The 17,171-nt window shown below is 42.2% G+C and overlaps 1 protein-coding gene across 6 annotated transcripts in view; it reads right to left on the bottom strand.

Moving 5' to 3' along the window:
* The window catches only part of PAG1 (phosphoprotein membrane anchor with glycosphingolipid microdomains 1), a 110,348-nt gene that overhangs the window by 45,067 nt on the left and 48,110 nt on the right, over positions 1-17,171 (bottom strand). For 3 of the 6 annotated variants that reach the window (XM_083825231.1, XM_083825232.1, XM_083825233.1), the window contains one exon: positions 1,578-1,642. The gene's annotated coding sequence lies outside the window, so the exon portion shown is untranslated. Of the gene's footprint in view, positions 1-1,577; positions 1,643-3,652; positions 15,991-17,171 lie in introns of those variants that run through there. The other 3 variants (XM_083825235.1, XM_083825236.1, XM_083825234.1) reach the window with 2 other exon arrangements.

Below are 17,171 nucleotides of genomic sequence, written 5' to 3'. Positions count from 1 at the left end.
TTAAGAAACCAGTGTAGGTAGAGCTAATGAGCAACCTCTCTGAGCTTCCTAACAACTCTGCTTTCCTTTGAATCCACCAACCAAAAAAACTCCACAACAAATGGGTGAATGAAATGAGGTGCTTCTTACTTGTCTATCTATCTTTGTTGCTTCTAATCCTTGGAAACTTCTGCATTAACTCCATTGGCATGGTGAAAATAAGTCATAGCCAGAGGCATGGAGACATGCAGAGCATACTTATGGTTTAAGCTCTCCTCCAGAGTCCTCAGCCTCCCTGTAGCACACATCAGCCCTCCCATGACCTCAGATCCCCATCAATCACAAAAGTCCTTCCTTCTCAAGCTAATGCAGCAGCAACTTCCGATCATCTTGTGTCAGGCACATTTGTGTTTGTAATTCATTTCACACTATGCAATTCATTAAGCACTCTATTTTGATTACCATAATGTGCGAATGCAATTTTGTATCTCCTCTATACAGGGTCACTTTTATGTCAGCTCTTTTTTGACTGTGACAGCCTTTTCCCATACTGAAGGCAAAACAGTGTTTACATTCAGTTAGTTAAAATATTTACATTGCACATTCAAATGATGCGCTTTCCCAGTGACAGGGCTCTCTGTGGTATTTCCTCCTGTACCTACTCTGCAGCGGAAACAGATGATTAAGATAAATATTCTGGGTGTCTCTAAACAAGCAGATTAAGCAGCACAGCTATACTATGCTAACATGCCTGGCCTTTGCAGTACCCATGCTAGCCGTGTTGTCCGTCTAGCACTGCATGAAAGCCTGTCTTACAGGACGCACATTTAGAAGAGCTACACATTTTCCAGTCATTGCATCTCAAACAGACTCTCCGTTCATTGATCACTCACTTGCTCGCTCGGTGCACAAGGTGGGTTGAAGCGTGACGCGTGTCGGTGCTGGGAGAGGAGATAAGGACAGGGCTCCGACCATAGGATCGCTTGTAGGAGGCACACAGAGAGGACAGGGGCTGCTGCCGAGTGAGACAGTGAAGACCCACCACCCTCTTGTTTGGTAGCACTAAAGGAAGCCAAATTCTCCCCAAAAGAAGAGACAATCAATGCTATATGACCCTATGGAACTGAGGAGAGAATCTGGAAAGGAAGTAAATATGGAGTTGAGCAGGAAAAGCAACACTACAGCTGGCAGGGGAAGGAAGTGGTGGCATTCCTAGGAGTCAGGAAACACGCCAGACTCTCTTCTTTTAATATAAATGAATAAAATACTGCAACTGATGCATAGAGACCTGCTGCACAAAGAGGTGCACCAAAGGCCTACGTGGCCTTCTCCCCAAAGGGGCTGCTTGAGGCTCGCAGGACAAAAAATAAAAAAAAGGTAAGCACGACAGTAAACTTCGGTGTCATTTAAGGCACATTATCATATACACAATAAACAGTTAATTTTGATCACATGCTTGTCACTATCAAACACATGCAAATCCTTCTGAAAGCAAAACAGATGCAGAGTGAATTAATTCCTCACATGGAAACTCGGCAGCAATGCAAAATTAGAAAGAAAGATTATAATTCCCGACCCTCAGTGGGTGTGCTCCTTACCTTACAGCAATGCCCACGCGGGTCTGCATACGGGATGTCCCAGGCAGGGAGCGAAAGCTTCTGTGCTGAAAAAAAAGATGATGCTCTGGTTAAGAAGTTACTGCAAAGGCTGTGCCTGTGCTGACGTCCATCACAAACTGCTGCATCTTTTTGTTTACAGAAACATATACAATAGATGAAAGTCGACTATGTAAGGAAAAGCTATCTATTTTAAATTGACCCTGCCTTAGTGTCATGTACTCCAGAGGAAATGGGTTATAAATGCCGCCGTATAAATGAGGCATGCAGCATTCAGCACATGAACTTTAAGCAGGATAGTTTGATGTGTGGGAGACAAATTTGTTTCACTTTTTCCAGCTAATAGAGAATGAGACCATGTAACTGTTTGCCAATCAAAACATAGCAGTGAAATAAACTGTAAAGTAAAGCAACAGGCTCTACACCATCCTAACCCAGTGTATTCACGGTAATAACTGACCAATTCTGATTTAACTGAAAACTGTATTTATCCACGTACATTTTTATTTCCTGACATGAGTGCCTACAGCAAAGCATCTGCTGAATAATGGGTATGAATTGCAGCCAATTTAACCATTCTGGTTCCATTTCTTGGCTTCTGCAGATGAGCTCCAGTTTGGGATCCCCACCCTTGCTGGTCCCCAAGAAGTCCAAGATCATTCAGCATCTAATCTCAGGCTCCACTCCTCCCTCTCCTGGGGGTAACAACAGACGAATGTGGTTTCCTCCAGACTTCCTCACCTGCTGGCCCGCTCAGTTATCCAGCAGTTGCACAGCTGGATAATTTGGCCAGCCACCCAGCCAGTGCCACTGGTTTTGGCAGACGGATGCCCAGGGTGATCGGCACCAGCTGCTGCTGTCACTAGTGGGATGTTTTCCAGAGTTTCTCATTCAAGGCAACGCGTTTGTTGCTTGAAACAGTTGCTCCCTGAAGATTAAGGCCAAGGAGCAGCACAAGAGCCGTGTGTGTCCCCTGGGGCTGGCACATGCCACCAGGCGAACAGGAGGCACCAGCTACGCCCTTCCAAATCCCAGGCGATCAAAAGAGCCGGCACAGACATGCTGGAAAAAAAGAGCAGAGCCCTGCAGTGTGCAAATGACACTCTCCTCCTCTCTGATCCCCCCTTATAAAAATCTCCCCCCAAAATCCCAGTATCTTTCAAACACTGCTTGTAACAGTGATCACTGCAAACCTGGAGCTGTATCAGCAACCTGCAGTGCTCGTGTTTGTGCCTGCAGGCACATCAGCCGGGGCACACAGCATGAGCAGCAGCTACTGGGTGCTCACCTCTACCACCACGCTTATTATCATCCCCAAACAGCAGTGCAAACTCTCAGGAATATAGTTAACAACTGTAAGGAACAAACAGCAATAAGGACAGCAAGAAAGACCTTGAGAGTTGCTCAGACAAAATATATCTTCATTTTAAAAATAGAAAAATAACAACAACAGCAACAAAAAAGGCACTAAAAATATTATTGAAGTAGTAAGGACACAGGAGAAATAACTGCACACCAGCACAAAATCTGTTTGGCACAGTCTGCCTACTCTTAGTTATTCCAAAGCGGCTGAAAATAATAAATGCATTTTTCTTTCTGCTGAGGTGTGTGGAACAAATGTTAATTTTTTTCCCACTGCACGGAACAGTTTATGCACCCCGAGTACCTGCAGGGGTGAGGAACTGCTAATAGGAAGAAGTATTTACCTTGCCTAATGGCTGTATGTTAATGTATTTCTGTTAGCAAAACCCGTTTAACGTTGCATATGTATAGTAGCTTCTGGCTTAGAAAGTAAGAAAGAAAGCACGAGACAAAACGGTCTTTTCTCTCTCTGACGGGAACACAGATTTTTCTCGCTGATTGTAATGCAAGCCAAACCCTCACACAGGGATCAGACCAACTCCAAACACCCCCAGCTGCAGCACGACAGCCACGGAGCTGCTCTCCTACAGAGCACCGCCGACTCCAAACTTCTCCTGCGCTGTGTCACATGCGCTTTAATTAATAACCAGACAGCGGCAATCACCGCCATGCCACCACAGGGATAAAAGCGTTACCTCCGCGTCCAGGCCCCCGTTTCTGCCGTGCGGAGGACACCAGGAGGAGCTGTCAGCAGCCCGGGAAATGCAGCTCCAGGAGCTCCAGCCCTGACCTCCTTCCCTTTGCGGTTCTGCATGCGCGGCCGGACCTCCACCTTGGCGGCTGCCAGCCCGCGGCAGCCCGCGCACAAAGCCGCCTCTGTCCGCCCTGGCAGCGGGCGCTATCGCAAAGACACCCTAATGCACAGCCACGCACTTTTCCTTTCCTTCTTCTCGCTTATTCCGATGAGAGGAGACGGGGAAAGGGGCAGTGTAATTTTGATCAGCCGAAGCCTCGCTGCGTGACGAGGAGCTGGTGGCCGGAGGGGAGGTGAAGGCCGTGGCAGCGGCTCCCGGCTTCGCCTCACACGTTTTTTGTCTCGGGGCCGTGGGTGGCTGCGTGAGCAAGCATCCGAAGCAGGGGAGGAGTCACCCCAAGTGCAACTCTCGACTCGAAGCCTTGGCTGCGACGAAGCGGCAGGCTGGTGACACAGCAGGGCCAGCGCTACAAAGGCCACCCACCTGCCCAAATCTCCGCTCATGGCCGCGGGACGCAGCGGCGATGCTGTGCTGCCACGGGGCTCCGGAGCCACGCACACCCCACAGCTCCTGGCCAGGCTGGCCGGTCACCCCCTCCACGTGACAATGCCATTTTCCTGATAGAGAAGGCACTGCACTTTCCTCACCGAAAAATTGTGTGACGAGGCAACAGGTCGCCCTCCCGGCAGATGTTTGCAGCTGTCGGTATGCAGAGAGGAAGGTGGCAGCATTTCTAAGAGGCAAACCTTTCACAATTACATGCTTATATATATATTTTTCCCTCTTAAAAGGCAGACTCTCATGTGTGCACTGCATACATTTCACGTAACTCCAAGTTTGTTTTCTTTTCTATCAGAAAATGAGAAGTTATCTCGCCTTGCCTGCAGAGAAGTGAGCGGCGATCCCTGCTGAGACCAACTGGAATTTCACAGTTTAACTCAAATGTTCCCAAGCCAAGCTACACGATACATGGTAGCCGTTCCACATTTCTTCACAGTAATTATAATTCAGACCTTAAAATACTGCAACTGAACACCGCAGTAAGCAATGAACGGTTTTCTTCTAGTGACAAACAGCAAGAGACACGCAGTCCTTGGGTCCAGCGCAACTCTGAACTCATTCCAGGTCCCTGATGAACCATCACAGCATTACAATGATTTCCCACGCAATTAGTATTAATTGTGACTCGCTGGCAGTCCCACAGGGGCCCCCTCTCGCCCTCGTAGCAGTCCTACCAGGTCAGCCTGAGAGCCACCAGCACGCATCACTGGCGCACCAGCTCCAAGGGCTCCTTCTTGCAGTTAAATTTTGGGGAACTGGCCAGGGCTGCCTTCAGTAACCATCACAGATACACCACTTCCAATCACTGCGTGTGAGTTTCCAACATGAGACATTTCTAGATGGAAATTTGTAACTATTTTCTAAAAACAACTTGATTGTTTGAAAGCATTTTGCTGTGGCCAAAACTCCAACATCCTTTTTCAGGAAAACTGAGTGGCGGTGGATACTGTGCATCTCGTACTCAAAATTAAACTAAGAACAGAAAGTTGTAAATGAGCAACCCCCTCTTTGAATTTTGCTCTTTAATAACTTCTTTAAAAAAGTTTATTTTCCTTTGATGTACTAATAAGATCAAGATATTTGTTAGCATCTTGCCAAATGGACTAAAGCAAGATCAAGGTTGCTTTGTTCCAGCAGAATCAGATGACTCTGTGGCAATAAACAAAATGAGATGTTCTTTGACTGAACATCGTAAATATCTAAAACGTATTTCAGAGTAGCACATGCATTTAGCTTCCAGGTCAGTATCCCAGCTGATGGATCTCAAACATGATCTCTTTCTGCCCTGTAGAACTCTTTAAGTAATCTCAAAAATCCATATACTTCTATCCTTTAAAACAAAGTGCTGAGGCAGTTTAGGGTCAAAAGGACACCCTAAAACGGAGAACTGCATGGAGGCCAGCTGACAAATGCAATTCAATAAATATTAGAGGATGTAATGTCTAATGCTAAAATACATTAGGAAATGCTTGTTGCTAGCAGCAAGTAGAATTACCCCAACTAAAACAGGTCAGGTGTAATCAAGAACAACGTCCTGTAGGCCAGCTTTATTCCCCCTCCGTTTTCTGTTTCTCCCAACTTTCTAGTCCACATGAATCTGTGCTCCTCAGCATTGCTCTCCCCATGGCATTTTCTTCCTTCACTGTGTGACATTTGGGAACCACCACATAGTGTCACCAGGCTGCCTAATGCCAAGTGTCTACTACATGGTATGCTTTGGCTTGGAGGCAGCCGAGAACATGATGACAGTTACTGCTCTTGGAAAGCCTCGAGTATGGAGCAGAAGAGTGCTACAGACTGCCTGTGCCATCTCATGTCACCTCTACCAATTCAGCTGTCTGCAGCTCTAGACTTTGCTTAAGGGCTCATGTATTTAGTGTGGATAAATCGAGGTATGAAAACAGAAATGCACAGTATTTACATTTGGAAGGAAACATAAGCTACGTATATGTAAATGATAAATCTCTGCCTATGAGAGCTTATTGATTTTTTTCCTTGTAGATCCTTCTTTTTCTGGGTCTTTCTGATCCATTTGGTTTTGATTGTTTAAAAGCTTTATTGTCTTCTTTTTACACATCTATGGCATGCAAAGATAAGGTGATTATTTTTTAGAATCTCATGAAGAATGAGCACTTTCAGACTATTCTCCCTGTTATTTTCAAGTACAGGCAATTTAATTTTCATTGGTGTAAATCCACAGTAATTCTCTTAATTTCCAGTATCCTTGGATATATACCATCCATCTGAGATCAGAATCCTCCTCACCTCTATCTCACACGTCCTTAGCTCTCAAAGAGCATAACACAAAGGTATTGCTCAGAGCAGTTTAGGTGACAAAAGAGTTCTGTCATTCAGTGGAGGAATGGATTAAAGAACTACAGAAAGAAAGCTTCAGAGAATATCTTTTCTGTAAAAATGTGCATGCTTTTGCATGAAGATTAGGTGCAGTATGTGTCTTGGAGGTGTGGAATGACTATATTTCTCTGGACACTGTTACTCCAAAAATCTGGTTTGATCACAGGCTTTTGCAACTAAGAGACAGCGGGATACAATATTCAGTTTTCAGGAAACATAAGAGTGGTAATTTACTTCTCCAAGAAAGTATGCCAAGACTCAGTCACTGATATTCTAATACCCTATCAAATTCAATCTTTACAAATACAAAGCAAACATCTTTAAGCAAATTATGAACACATCTATCCATAGAGATGGAAATTGTACAATTTACAATTGTAAATTACTTCTCTAATTGGTGCTACTTTAAATCTTCAACTAGTCAAAGAACGATGTGTTCAGCCTGCATCAGGTGCTAATGAAGCCTTAAGTCTAGACAGAGATCATAGTTAATTAAAGTTAGCTGTTGAAATCCATTTTGGTAACACCGCATATTCTAGATTTTCGTAAACGACAGATTTTCCAGTCAAACTTTTGACTGCTGCTCCTTCCTGCATTAACTTTTTAAGAGAGTTACTCTCACTGACAGCTGTATCTGGAGCATGGCATGGCACTGGTAGATGCATCTCATCACGTCCTTCCACCGCCTAAGCCCAGTGCTGCACTGCATGCGGTTCTCTCCGTGAGCTGGAAATCCAGGGATTAAACACAGAATTACACTGCAATCAAGCATCTGGGAGTGCATCACCTTTTGCTCTGGCTTGTTGGTCCTGAGAGGTACTTGTGTGTCTCTGGCATGTGCTGAAGGCAGGCACGCTCTGGACTGTGTGCTCTCTCTGCTGAAGATGACTGCATTTCACATTGAGCTACCTATCTCACTGAATTACCTTACTTTGACACAGATCATTTGGGTCTACAGTCAAAGGCTCCACTGAAGGCTCCTGACTACCTCAGGTGAAGACATCACCTACACAAATCGTGTAAAAGATTTATGGTTGTTTGGATTTTAACTTGGGATACCTGTCATATGTCTCAAGCCCCTTCTTCCAGAAGTCAAGTCAAGGTCCTATGAAGATTAAAGTGTACCAATACAATCTAAGTTCAGTATTTTGTACTACAAGAATGCAAATAATTTTCTTAAATCTTTTTAATGGAAATTGGATTATAGCAATTACAAATTACTGTACATTCGGGGAAGCTTTATTTTTTTTTTAAAGAACACTTTTTTTTTCTTTTTTTTTCCTTTTCAAATTTCTTTCTTCTCTGTTGTAATCTCTCAGGTTAGCACTGATAATGAAACTGAAACTTTCACCTCACCTGGTTCTAGTAAGGCTGTCTTTATCAAGCTTTTGATCTTGTCTCTTTGGCTTCCATTTGTGGTAACTGGAATTTCCAGCTGTCTTTTCAGCCAACTACTTGATAGAGTTAGGATTGCTTAGTCCAGACAACGTTGAGTTATTCAGTCTGAAACCGGTCAAGGCTAAATACTTCTAAATGGTTTCCTAATGCTGTTCATTAGGACAGGGGTAGCTACAAATGGGCTTCCTTCAGCTTCAGCTTGCCTTCCATTCTTCCTTGCAGCTTGCTCATTTTTATTAAAAATGAACGGAAAAAAAATCACATCACTGGAATTTCATTTTCCACTCCTCATAGTCTTCAAATGTATACTCTCTATTAGGCCCAACAATTCTGCAACAAGACCTCTCTAGACCATTGCATTTAACAGCAGCAATGACCAGGAATTTTCTTTTTCCTTTGTTAATTCTCTGCTGCATCCTCCCACTTTCCCTATTTTCCAGTCCTTAATTAAATTTCAGGTCAAAGCTCCTTCAGACTCATGACATTCAAATGTTTTTATATTTGGTTAAAAATAGTGCAAATGCATTATCTGGTATTGTCATAACTAACCAGGAGAAACTCTCCAAAATTATTTGGATATATGGACAAGATTTGATTATCTAAATCAAATTGCTAAACTACAAGTGCACAAGGGAATCATATATTTATTTTTAAATGTCAAATCTAATTAAAGTGTGCTCAAAATAATTGGCCAGGCTACGGGACATTAGCTGACAGAGGTTTGGGAAATGGAAGTGATACCAAGGTAATTGGCAAAATAGCCACCAGAAAATATAAATCTATATATCAGTCAAGGATTTGGGATTATAAATGTTATAGGGAGATAAAGAATGACATCCTCCTGTCATTTATTGACAAGCTGTGATAGAGCAGCTGAGAAAAAGGATACCTGTGCCATTGCCTCGCCACCAGCCTGGACTGTGCTGCGTCCCACCTCCCAGAGCTGACTTGTATTTCTGATCCTGTCCAACCTGTCTGAACTACGTCAGCGTTGCTTCCAGGAATGGTGGCATCACACTCAGCAAAAGCATAGCTGATAAAACTGTTTGCAGTCAGCAGATTATGTTATATGAAAACTATTTGTTAAAATGTAAAAATTAAAATCTCTGTAACAAGTAACTATTTCAAGTATTTGCACAAACTATACAAGTCCTTCACCAGACCTACTGCTCTGCAGAAACTTTTGGAAGCTCATTTAAGAACTGAATCTGTGCTAAAAATCTCTAAAATGTGTTTACTCGTTAAAGAATGGATCTACTAAAGAAAAGGAAAGAAAGAGGGGGGAAAGAAAAAGAAACCATCCTTAGAAACTTTGATTTAATCAGAGTGGATTGAGATAGTGTTTAATATAGGAAGACTCATTTCAGAAAAAAACAAGATAGGATGCAGACCACCAGCTACTAGTGCTTAGTCTCTTTGATTATCCTTCAGAAGTGAAAATCAGTTTACGAAGCAGGAAAAACAAGATGAACAACCTTAATCCACACCAAAGACACATAAAAGGCTGACTAATTACGCCAAGCACGTCTTTATGCAAAGAAGCTCTCTGTAATTTTCTCCAAAGCACCCACAGGACCAGGCAGAGGGAGCTGCTGCCTGCACACCTGCTCCACGTGGCGCTGGCCTGAAATGTAGGAATACTGCCTAGGGTTTGACCTATGTTATGGGCATGAAAGGAAGAAAAACAAAACAAAAACAAAACAACAGCCTAACAAAGCACCTCAGATTCATGATTCACATAGCTCCCGAAGCAGATGAACAACAGATGAGTAAGAACTGGGGTTTCCAGCTTCTGTCTCTTTATTGTTGTCTTGGGATGTTATACTTTATTTATTTATTTATTTTTTGGACTGCACAGTACCTGTAAGAAAACAGACCTGTCTGGCTATTTATTGTTGTATTGTCCTTAAGCACTTTGTTCTCCCTTGGACGTGCTCACCACAGATGGATTGGTGCATACATGGAAGCTTCACCCAAACTTGGTTCAAGATGCTGGGTTGAGATAATTTAGAGATTAATAGCAACTAAAAAGGAAACTTAAAAAAGCAAATCTGACAAGTGTCTGATAAAGGCAGGCTTACGCCGGGCTGCTGAAATACTGTACCCTGTTCTTTAAACTCCACGGAGCCTCTGAAATTAGCACTTGTCAGAGAGAGGACCAGTCAGCCAGAGGTGCCTCTGACCAATAGGACAGCGCTCCGAGAGCTCACTTTTTGGTAAATTGAGTGGAGAAGCTATAAATATACGTAAACTATTTAGTGAAGTTTCAGGTCAGAAGTTTTTTTCATCCACACTTCAGAAAGCTACTAGAGCAGAATATTCCACCCCTTTTCCACCTGCTTCCAGGAGACATCGCCTTGGTCCCAGCGGACGGCTTTGGCATCCTCCTGCTGTTTGTGTGCCCCTGCCTACTGCCGTCAGCTCCTGCGCGTGGGAGCTGGCAGGCAGAGCAGACTGACGGACACACAGAGGGCAGCGTCACTGCTCCGAGCAGCGCTTGGACAAGGAGGACAACCCAAGACATTTGTACATCTCCCTTTTCAGAAAATCTCCCCTTAAATCACTCCTTCAGTGGGAACAGAACCAGATGCTTAAGGAGTCCTGCAAGGCCAGGTGGATTGCCAGATTTTTTTTTCATCTCTGAATGCAACTTCTGTCAGTTTTACATAAGTTGCTAACACAGCCAAGGGGTTAGCAGGAGCCTGTTCATCTCCTCCAGACTCTGAACTGTACAAAATACACTGGACAAGAGAGTTAACAATATTGCCTATGGACTGGGAGACTAATTGGGCTGGGAGAGACACAAGCATAAAATCCTGAAACAGAGATAAGAGATGGGAGTCGCTTAAATGAACAATCTTTGCCAGAATATGTAATGGCACATTACAGAGGATCACGTTAGCCTACCTGCAAAAAAAAAAAAACCACACACTTAACCAAATCCTGAAATTCTTGTTCAGTATTTGCATTAAACTCATGGGAATCACATGGGCTTCAGTATGCCTTTTCTCCCACACCAAAGCAGATGGGACAGATAGGGATGCGAGACAAACGCTTTCCGTTAAGCCTGAGGGGAGATGAAGAAGCAAAGAAGCCCCCACGTGCACACACACCCATAGGCAGAGCTCCCGCTCCGCATGTGTGGAGCAAGCAGTGTCTCCCTCCAGAGATGGACTCAGGGACAGAGGTGGCCCAGTTTCGGAGCTGTTAGCTACTGCAACACCGAAAGTGGCTTTGTATATATAGCTTTCGTGCTACTCAAATTCATCTTCCTGAGCTTGTTGCCCTCCTCACAGTTGTTAACAAATTTCCTTACATTTTTTTTCTCCTTTTTCACACACGCTCCTCCATCCCCAAGGAAGGCGCGGGAGCAGCTGCAGCCAGCTGTGCGCTTTGGCCCAGGGCCTCTACCTGCTGCCCCCGAGAAATCGGCGGCAGCCCTGTGATGATGGAGATGGAGGCTGCCCGACATGAGGCAAGCAGGAGGAATATTTCATTTGCAATTGGTGGGGCTGAGGAAAAAAGTTATTAAAGTATTCAGTTGTACCCTCCCTGGCTTTACTTTTACTGTCTGAGGAAGGGAAAGATAAAATATTAATTCTCCTTTTCCATCATTTTTAAAATCAGATGTTTAAGGTGGCTGTTAACAGACTCTCTCTACTAGGGACCTGAAGTCACGGTGAGTCACAGCCTGAATCTTTGCTCACACAAGTCTACGAGGAACACCATGTTGGAAGGCTTCCCTTGGCCCACCAATTCGTGCTCCCTTAAGTGTGAAGCACCACAGCCTATAATCCTATTCACACAGCAGTTTTGTTCCGTGAAAAATGGTTAATAAAGTTCAGAAAACTGTCTCTCCCTTTTTTTTAAAAAAAAAAAACTTTCCTAATTTTATAGGACAGCAAGAAGTTAAGTTCAGCTAAGGGTGGGTTATCTTACAAGCGGAGGCCCCTCAAAACTAAAACACAGACATGAAGAATGTGAAATACAGACATAGATCTTCTCCAAGAGATCCTATTAGCAAAGAGATACATGTGTGTTGGAAGACACTTTCAATAATTACAGGTCTTGTGCAAACTCAGAAATCTCTCTGCCTCTTTTTATGAAGCTTCTATTTTTTTCTTTTCTTTTTATTTCTTCCTTTTTTTTTAAGTTCAGTCTTTCCATTTATTCTAAATCCTGATAAAACAAACTCATTTTACTTGTGTTTCATGAGCTCATGACCAATAAAAGCTGCAAGCAAAAAAAAAAAAAAAAGTGAATATGTTAGGCAGTCATTTAGATATTTGCTCATTTAAACAGGAGGCCATTCTTTGCAGGAATTTAATGCCAGCAAGCATAGGAGGTGTCAAATGCTTTGGCCTTTATGTTGTTTCTCAGTGATATAATTGCCAATAGCTCCTTTTTTTTTTTTTTTTTAAAGAGAAGAATACTTATCGTGCTATTTGTGTTTTTTTTGTGTGCTTTTTTTTTTTTCTTAATAATAATCCTTAACACAGGGGAGGGCATAATACAATTTGCAGCTAAAGCTACATTTCCAAACAAATAACCCTTTAACTGAAAGCACAAAACCACTCTTAACAGGCAGACAGACAGAGCCGAGTGGGTAAGGTCTGCTGTTAGCAGTGACCCACCACCTCTGTTCCTCCCCACGCCGGCAGCTCCATCCCTTCCCTACCGAAAGCGTTATCCATGTGCATGTGTGCAGCTAAAACCCAAAATTATATCCTGTTCTCAGCATAGTTTTTCTGAATACAGACATACCTTCATAGGAACCGTTTATCTTTTACATTTCTGTTTTTAGATTTATCATTTCCATTCAGTCAAGTTCCCTTGTTTTGTCTTCTTATTTTGGCCCTAACCTTTTGAGAGCTTCACACACGACTCTTTTGACTCAGCACCATCTTGCTGATCTCAACTCTTGCATTAACAAGATGACAAAAACAGACTCCCTACCCCACCACACAACTTTAAGTTCTCACTATTTGTGTCTGGGATGAACACACAAAAATGAAACCAAAGAGAATGGCACACAGGAAACATGAAAGGTGACTTGCACTGCAGAGACCTTGTCTTCTCTGTTTTCCCGACTCTGCAGTAAAGGAGACACACTCCCGAATGCCAAAAACTAGCGAGAAAGTTTGCTTAGAGAACCATTGCCTTAAAAAAAGTCTTGTAATAAACTATTTGGTAGCTTTAAACATTTTGTCTCCCAAACTCATAATTCTCTACTGAAAGTAGATAATGTGAGGTGAAGTACTGGAAAGTGTGGTGGCTTAACTTTATACACCGTCAGCTGGGCATTCTCTACAGGACCGGTACATGGACCTGCAAACAGAGTTTCTGGAAGCTGAAATAAGCAGCAGGCGGGACCCCGCACAACAGGTTCCCATTGCAACCCCACAAATACCATCCTCACAAAGCTGGAGCTTTCTGTCCAGCAAACATCCAGACAGTTTAGGAAAAAGTGCACTGAAAGAAGATTTAGCATCTCTCCACTGGAACAAAACTTCAGAAAGCTCAAGATAACCCTGCACCAGTTTCCCTTCTCCAGAGAGACACAGCTTCTGTCTGGTAAGTGCTCAGGAGCTTCACAGGCTGAAAGTTTGGCATTCACTCAAGGAACCTCTGTCGGAAATGTTAAAACAGTGGCGTGGTTAGTTCAAATAATCTCATTCATGGCTCTAACTTCTGAAAAGAGCATCGACAACCAGAGTGTCCTTCTGAAGCACCAGCACCAAAGGGAAAACACCCTTTGACTTTTGCACCAAATGCACTTGGTGGTTTCACACAACCATCCACACTGGTCTGCTGGAAGAAAAGCAGTCTCTCTGGGGCTGCTGCAGCCCTGGGGCTCTGTGGACACGTGGTGGCACTGCCACTGTCCCCAGTGGTGCTTGGGGAGCCAGGCTTGGCAGGCAGTCAGGGCTGACCGGAGGAGACAAGCCAGGAAATACAGTGAAACCAAGAAAAGTTTGCTCCTCAATTTTCCTCCACTCAAGAACCTCAACTTTTGTGACAAATTCTTTGCTTTTCACTTTTTCACCCCCTATCCTGAGCATGTGTACATTAAGACGTTTCAGTGTGAGCAGAACTGTGCTATATCAGTATTCATCTAGGAGATCCTGGAGAAAGTTTTTTTTTCTTTTTTCTTTTTTCTTTTTCCCAGCATTATTACAGTTAATTGGAAACATCTGCTACAAATATCTGTATGCCAGAAGCATCCCAATATACCAGGCAGTCTCTGCAGAAATACCCACTCTGTCCTTTCTGGATAGGTTTCGCCAACGGCATCTTTATTGTCAAAGAAAAGACACCATAAGACTAATCGGCCAAATGCAGAGTTTAAATTGTCTCTGCTCATATTCACACAAAGTAGTAACATATGCTGTGCTGTCACAGCTGTGAAAGATATTTTCACATCCTCATTCAGATTTTAACTGCTTTCTTGCAGTGAAGCAGGTCAAGGAGCTTCGGGAACACTGCTCTCTGATACCCAGTAGCATCCTTAACCTAATACGTGGTTGCAGTGAGAATATTCAAGTACATGCAATTAACATTTTATATTTTAATTTAGATTAGTGTCACTATATTATGTTAACATAAGTACGTTATTTAATGCAATGTGAATGTTAAATATTTATATAAGTATTTATGTAAATAAAGGATAATTATTTGAATGTCCACTGGAAAAAAAGTTCCCGTGGGATAGAATGCAGCTTAAGTATGAAGATTTTTTAAATCTCAATAAATACATTCGGTGAGACAAACTGATCTGGGCTTGAATTTACAAACATAGGATCTTTAAATAGGTTGTCAAAGATGATGAAAAAATTTAGTTCAGACTGGACTTCCTAAATATTATTAGCTCTCTGTCTGACTGTTGTAAAGAAATTTCTTTTTAATAGGCTGAAATATGAGACATGACCATTTTTAATACAAGGAATCTCCAACAATTGTGACTAATGAAAGAAAATCACCATGTCAAATTATTATTTTTAGGGGGAAAAAAATGAGCTCAGACATTCATAGTAAGGAGTGAAGTGTGATTTTAATCTAATCTTTAATGAAGTCAGTCCAAACCAGATGATGTCTTTACTACAGAGCTTGTTCACAACAGCTGGAGATTTCTCTGTAACTGTAATAGAGAGCATGATGGAAAAACTTGTTTAAAAAGGTAAAGAGTCATAACTTACAACCTCCAAACACATCTTTGCAGCAGATGCTCTTCCCTTAGATGCCAGACTAGGAAACTTCATTCAGAGAAGAAAAAAGAAAAGCTGAGAAATTGAGCCAGATTTTTTTAAAATAGACTATTATGGGTAAAATTTTCATGCAGATGGTCATTATGAATTCTTATCTCAAACAAGGCGATTAGAAACAGATTTCCCTTTTAAATGAAGATCAGCGATCAATTTTCTGTAATGTAATCTTCTTAGATCCTTGCCCCGCCCCACGGATAATATCAGGCATATAATATCTGGATATTTGGCAGAATTGTGATGTAATATGTAATTGTGATAGTAATAACGTGAAAATAATAAAATAGGTACTCTGACTGAAAGAGCATGTATTTCTTTATTCCCCGAAACAAAAAGAATAGTTTCCATAATATAACTGCAACAATATGTGAATTTTGGGGCAAGTTTTCTTCATCTTGAGTAGTGGGTTTAGGAGGACCATCATCACTTTCATCTCTCATCACTTTCATCTCTTTCATCACTTTCATCTCACACTAGTTTGCTTTTCTTTCTGCTCTTCTTAAGAATATGCAGTTACTTTATTCCCTAAGTAGGATACTCATTTTATCTTACCCTTGTGATTATCACTTCTGCTAAATACAAGAGACATTAAGTGAATAAACCCATGAACCTCAGTGTTCAACTTGAAGTTCAATACTGGTTAAGTAGCGCTCTTGAACCCTCACCATAATGCCATACAAAAATTAATACAATTGCTCTACAATTTTAAGGCATCAGTAATCAGAAAATTATACAGTGAAGTGCATAGTTATCGAGCACATACATAGGTCCTTATGCCATGAAAAATAAAATGTCAGATACCTGTCTATGACACTAACTTTTGCTCAACTGATCTGTAAAGCAGATTTATCCTGGGGAAGTGGTGGGCTTGGTTGGCAGTGCCACAGCTTCCTCTGCCCGTTTGGGGAAACCCCTGATCAAACTTTTCCATGTGTACTGTAGAAATGCAGAATCTGTACTCACGCAGAGGTGGAAGATGTGCCATTTCCGCTGGTATTAAACAGAACTAGACGAAGGAAAGAGGGAAAAACTGTGCAATCTTGTTTGTGGCATTGAGTCATTCTTGATTCTCAAGTTTGTTGGCTTGCCACACTGTATGTCTGACACAAAAGGCAAACTCGCTCTCAAAGCAGAGTAAATCAGCAAGTAAAATTCTCAGAAAAAAAACCTGAAGTCTGTCCAATACTTTCTTAAAAATGCATATTACACCTGCTTCAGCCATGAAATCTTAATTAATGTGTTTAATATATTTGGAACAAATAGTCACATCAAGCATAAAAAATGTAAGCATGGAAATTGGGTGAGAATAATCTCAAGAGAAAAAAAAAAAAAGCAGATGCTTTTGCTGCTTATTACACAGGATACAACTCAAGTAATGATAACCATTGTTATGGCTGAACCAAAAAGAAAGCTTTGCATGCTTTAAGTGGAATAAATTGTCATCTCTATTCTTCTCTTTTTTGCCAGTTAAAGAAACATGAGCTTTAACATATGAATGGACAAAACAAATTGCTGGATTTTCTGTGAAATCTTAATTATATATTTTTTTCAAGGTTAGGGAGAACAGAGATTATGACACATGCTTTCTTCTGAAATCCACAGAGCAGCACGATGCTCAAAGGACTACGCATTGTAATGCAAGATGAGAAGTGATGAGAATGGAAAAGAAAAGGCATCTGAAGGGCCTGATCTCCACTCTGCAAACATGACCCCCATCTGCTGGTAGGGCTGCAGGGCAACCCTGGGGCTGAGCAAGCAACACGCCATGTCCTCCTTTCACACTCAAGCTCCTTGTGTCACTTGTCTGATATCCTCCCCCAGAATCACTATCAAAACAGCACAAAAGCCATGTTTCACGCAGAGCACTGAGTACACAGCTAAAT

This window comes from Anser anser, assembly GCF_964211835.1.
Source record: "Anser anser genome assembly, chromosome: 2".
Classification (NCBI taxonomy): domain Eukaryota; kingdom Metazoa; phylum Chordata; class Aves; order Anseriformes; family Anatidae; genus Anser; species Anser anser.
The sequence above is the reverse complement of the archived record's forward strand: the minus strand, read 5'-3'. Positions and strand labels throughout refer to the sequence as shown.